Source organism: Pseudopipra pipra, chromosome W, assembly GCF_036250125.1.
Source record: "Pseudopipra pipra isolate bDixPip1 chromosome W, bDixPip1.hap1, whole genome shotgun sequence".
In the NCBI taxonomy this organism is placed as follows: domain Eukaryota; kingdom Metazoa; phylum Chordata; class Aves; order Passeriformes; family Pipridae; genus Pseudopipra; species Pseudopipra pipra.
Window position 1 is genome coordinate 36381823 of NC_087580.1, and position 5980 is coordinate 36387802.

Consider the following 5980-nt stretch of genomic DNA (forward strand, 5'->3'; position numbering starts at 1 on the left):
CTTCTGACTTCTTCAGCAGCTGCTTCAATCTTCTCTCAGTACCTCAGGATCATGGGCTGGGCTGCAAACACCCGTGGGGCTCATTAAAATGCAGAAATCCCTCAGGATCTCTTTGTTTTCCTTTAATTGTCTTCAAGGCAATTTTAAAACAAGCCTTTAAAGTTTGTACTTTTTGTTTTTTAATTCAAGGATCAATATTTATTAGTTCAGAGGAGAGGTGATAGAGGTGTTCTCCAAGTGATCTTGATGCTGAGTGTCTCCTCAGGAGATCCACACTGACCCTGGATGATCAACCTTACTCCTCACCCCCCAACCTCACCAGTTCTGACATGGCCCATCTTGGACTGACAGCTGATGCAATTCCAAACACACTAGGAGACTCATTAAAACACTGAAAAACAAATTATTTCTATTCCTTTATTTGTCTTCAAGTCTTCAAGACTTCTAGAGCTAATTGGAGTTGTTTTGTAGCTTAGCTAAGGAAGATTTTAAAGGGGACATCACAAAAAAATAATTTTTTTGATGAAAGGGAATGATTTACACAGAGCCTTGGGATGCAAGAGGGTCAGGGCACAAAGGATTTGGATCCAAAGACAAGGGGGCAAAAAACATTAGTAGCACTTAATCATTGACCAATTGAACAGTTATCAAGTGGTTCAATAGCATTTGCCACAATTTTCACAGTGACTGATTTATAGATTCACAACAACAACATTCCCACCACAGTCAATTCACACCCACACCCAGGCAGAGATGTGTGGACACATCAAGAGCTGGGTGTGGAAAGGTCCCTCTCCCAAATTCTCCTTGTTGTCAGGGAAACACTCCCCCAAATCCCTTTGTGTTTGCCAACAGACAAGGGTCACAGCTGGAGGAGTGTTTGTGGAGGGGGATCAGAATTGTCCTGGGCATCAGGGAGGGTCTTTGGAGTGCTGCAAACGAGGGTTCCCGAGCTGGGAGAGGCTGCCAGAGGTGTCCCACTGAGAGGGAGGTGCTGGGGAGCTGCCAGGGCCTCCCTCAGCCCCACTGGTTTTGGGCTCCCAAGGTGACTGGCTTTAGTTATCTGCTGAATTTCCATCCTGGTGTCAGGAATGACTGGAGTTTCCAAAATATTTGGGAATTGCATCCAGACTCTTCCATTTTGCGCTACAGTTCAGGCAGGGAATGTTCCAAGGCTTTCATGGGATGACTGATTATCCTGTGTTCCCCAGCTGATCCACTCCAGATTGTTCCCACCTGTATCATCCAGGAGCACCTGGTCCAGTCCAGGGACACTTCCCCACACCCCTGGTCCAGTCCAGGGGCTCTTCATTGCTCAGCTGGTTTGGTCAGGGCTTGTCAGGAGCTCCTGAGATCATCAACCAGGCCTGAGGACAATGGGGGGAGGATGCACAACCACAGAGGCTTCTAACAAAGATGGGGACAAACTTTTTGTAGGGACATCCCTGAGCAGTCTCCAGGGTGTTTGCAGATGAAAACATTGTGCTCATAGTCTAAGATAGTCACAGTCATATGTTTTACCAAGGCCAGTATTGGCAGAATATGGGGCAATGGATTTAAACTGGAATAGGGGAGCTTTCTATTGGATAATAGGAGGAAATATTTGCCAATGGGTCTGACAAGAACTGCAACAGGTTCCCAGAGAAGAGGATGTCCCATTCCATCCCTTGGATTTGTCCAAGGTCAGGAACTTTGAGCAGCCTCAATTAGTGAAGATGTCACTGTCTATGTGCAGGAGTTCGGACCACATGAGCTTTTGTATCCCTTCCAAGCCAAACCATTCTGTGATTCTTTGAGTCTAAGATCCCAAACTCCTTCTCCAAAGAATTTCCATGTTGAGGACATGAATTACCATGTTTTTGAAGAAGCCATTCTAAGCCCAAAAGGTAACAAATTAATTCCAAGGAAGTTCCAAGGTTTCAAAGGAAGTTCCAAGGTATCTGTATGAAACTTTAAGCAAGTGGGTCATAGGCAGAACCTCTCAGAGTGACCCTTTAGCTGAGGATGGGGGATTTGGCCTCGGGGTCTGAGACTCATGATGGGCAGCCAGAAAGGGGATTTGGGGACTGGGCAAGACTTGTCCTGGGATGTCTAGGAAAGAACCAAAGCAAGGGTAGGATCACGATGGTTACTGGAGGAACAAGCATGAGAAAACAGAGAAAAGAGAATGGAAAAGCTGGTCCTGTTAAACAGGAGGCTGGTCAAGACACGTCCCTGGCTGTGCCCTGCAAGTGATCCCCACAGCCTGTCCCGTTTTCTTAAGAACTCCATTGACAAGAAGTTTCTGTGGGGAGGGACCTCTCTGCTCCTGGCACATATCGTGCCCCAAGTTCCAGCCTCTACAGCAGGAGCCACAACTAGTCAGGTCTTGTGTTCTCTGGGGGGCCAGACTCTGCCCAGACTGGTGTGTGTGTGTGTTGGAAGCACAAAAGAGTGAAGAAAATGCCAAGCTAAACACCCAGTGTAACCTGACTTTGTCCCTAAGTGGGGGATGAGAACTGGACACAACATGTGCAGGGACAGATGGAGGGGTTTGTCCCCCTGGCCCTGCCCACAAGGGACACCTTTCAGGAAGGGTTGTGGCCTTGGCTGTGCTGAGGGTTGACCCGGGCAATGCAGCTTGGGATTGCAGTGGCACTGTCAGGGCTCTGCAGAGCTACATCACAGCTCCCCTGTGACATCACACCTCCACTGTGACATCACATCTGCCCTATGGTGTCACATCTATCATATGATATCACACCTCTCCTGTGATATCATATGACGACATGTCCGTGATATCATGTGACGACATGTCCTCCTGTGACATCACATTGTCCCTGTGCCATCACATCTCCCCTATGACATCACACCTCCCTGTGGGAAATGACTGGATGGTAGGCCTTGAATTTGAGCAGTTGCAGCTCTGAAGTTGCAGAGGAATGTAAACAACTCTAAGGAAATATTTACTGCAATGCCGGACGGAACAAACGTAATGCAACTGAGACCAAAGGTCACCAATCCAAATGTGTGTAGTGTCACCAATGAAAGTATGCACAGTGTCTTCTGTGTCACCAATGAAAGTATGTACAGTGTCTTCTGTGTTACCAATGAAAGTACCTACATTGTCTTCTGTGTCACCAATGAAAGTATGTACAGTGTCTTCTGTGTTACCAATGAAAGTACCTACAGTGTTTTATGTTTGAGATTTTAACCAATTATGTTGTAACATGAGTATACAAAGAGTATAAAAGAAACATTTGAGAGCAATAAAGTAGCCGTGTGCCTTTCCCTGCTATCTGAGTGCATTCTTGGTTGTCGTCAATTGATGAACCCTGACGTGATTTATTGCACAGAAGATTTACTGCAAGGAGAATTCCTTGCATAAGACCACAGACCTTAGAGTGGTGATAGAGAAGATTTATTGCAGAGGATTTGTCGCAGACCTTAGAGCGATAGCGAGGGGATTTATCGCCGCGGATCTGAGAGCAGTGACTGTGGACCTCAGAGCAGTGAGGATGGAACCCCAATGGAGCATTTGTCAGCGGACCTTAGAGCTGAAAAGTAAGTCAAGACTTACAGACACCTGGAAAGAAGGTGAGCCATTGGGGAATAAATAATGGAAGCACAGATATCCGTGGAGGAGGAATCTGTTGGCATAGTGCTAACAGAGATACTAGAGAAGCACGGTGTGAAATATCAGAAATGTGTGCTCTGCACCTTATATAGTTGATGCAAAAGAAATGGGGTAGATGCTCAATCAGCATTTGGTACAGACATTTGGGACTCTGCAGGGAGAGTGCTTTTTAATGCAGCCACTGAGTCTCTTAAGCAGGCTGCCAGCATCCTGAAACTGTGGCGAACTGTCTTTAAAACTTCAAAAGATCACGTTTCTAAAAAATCACCACCCTTCAAGTCAGAAAATAAAGAAAAACCTAGCAAATCACCCTCAGAGACAGTAAAAGGAGAAAGGCCACCCCTCCTCGCCGCTGATAGGAGACTTTTCGGCCATGCAGTCGCCCTGCTGGAAGGGGTAGCACATCGCTGCCCAGCGTGCACTGCACCGATCGAACAGTGCGAGTTCCAATCGTGGCCGCTGCCACCCCGCGCGGAGTTGTGGTGCAGACGAACACCAGAGAGCCACTCCGGCTGCTGGAGAATCCTAAGGGCGTGGCGGAGCAGAGCTGGCAGCGCCGCACGGGTAGGGCCGGAGTGCCCGGGAGCCGGCGAGAGGACAGCCCGGCAGCAGCAATGCACGAAAAAACCAGGAACGGAGCAGCCCCAGAGGGAAACAAGAACAGAGCAACCCCGGAAAAGTGCCACTTCTCGTTGACAGGAGAGGCAGGCTAGAGAACTGCCTTCCCGTATCTCTGTTAACTCTCCTGTTAATTGCGTTGTGTGTCCAATGTCGCCGTGAGCTCACAGTGTTGCTGACGGTACCGTGCTGGCGTGTGTGTGTGTTGGGGGCTGTGTGTGTGTGGAGAAGCGACCATAAGTTTGTTAGTCACTGTTAAGCCCCAGAGATGAGAGTCCAGGAGACTCTCCTCCCGTTAGAAGGGCAGGAGAGGCTGCAGTCAGAAAGAGAAACAAAAGAGTCTTCTTTCCCTTTTCTGTTACTCTTGGGGAATAAGTATTTAAAACAAACAAGTACACACCTTTCCATAGTTCTCGTTTCCATCTTTAACTCCTGCCATTTGGAAATTAGGGAGAGACCGGGGATTTGCCCCGCAGAAACCAAGCATGTAAGTGGTTGAGAAAAGAAAGCAAAATCTCTCTCTTTAGTCCTTCTAATCATTTGGAGATAACTTAAAACCAAAGAATTGCGTTTAACTGCAAGCTAGTATGCAGACAGTTTTAGGGAGTTTTTCCGGGAAATGAGGCTTTGTACAAAAGTTTTAGTGAAATGCCTTCTTGATTGTATTGTACCCCTATAAAAACCTTCTGCCAAAACTTTGTATTCAGAAAAAAACCCAAACAAACAGGGTTTTGACAAAAAGGATAAAAAGCCCTCTTGCAAAACTTGGCCTTTGCCTTAGCAGAGAAAGAGATAAGGTGTTAGTAGCTCAAACAATAGCGATAGTTTGTTGCCTAGGAACCGAGTGGGAGGCTTAAACCTCCTCTGGCCGAACTCAAAAAAGTTTAAATTACCAGTTTCTCGGGGCTGGGGGTGGGGTGTAGAACCCCCCTGCTTTCTAAAAACTACAACTTTGCAAATAAGATCAATGGAAAGCCAGCAGGCTGAGGATTTCCTTAACTCTTAGATAAAACATCTTTCTATCTCCCTGTTATAAACTGAGAAGTGACTGTGACAGTGGAGTGACCCTGTCAGGTTCTGTGTGTACTTTGCTCAGGGCTTCTCTAGACCCTCAGTCTGCAGGAGTGGGGGAACTGTCTTCTTGAAGCACCCCCACAGCTGGTGCTCTGAATACAAGTGGTATAAAAGGATTAAAGCCAGAGGCCTTACCCTGGGTCGGCATTATGCTGATCACATCTTTAAAACTGTGTTTAAAAAGTTTACTCAGCTGATTTTTACATGATCTTACAACGAGTTATTTGCTCTCCTTTGTGCTGCTTATGTTGTGAATTTTGTTCTCTTACCAGAATTTCATAGACAAAAAAAACCTAAAAATACAAGCAGATAATATAGATCACATCTAATGAACCAGCTGCAAGCTGGAATCTGGCCTTCTCCATCCTTGATTAGAATTTTGGAAAAAGAGAGAAAACAAAACTAAATCTTTAATTTGATCCCAAGTGCAAAAAATGTATAGTCTGTATTGAAAAGACCTGAGATGCACCTGATGTTGTAATTAATATGACTAGCAATACCTTTAATATGCCTTCAAGTGATCCTTATTCGTTTAGTTATATCACAAATCAAAAAGTATTCACTCTCAATCTATCATTAGTAATTCTCATGAATAAGAGGAGCCAGTCTGTGGCTCTGGTGAGCCAAGCCCGAGACTGAGAAGATGATGCAGAATACAGTAAATGAGAGAAA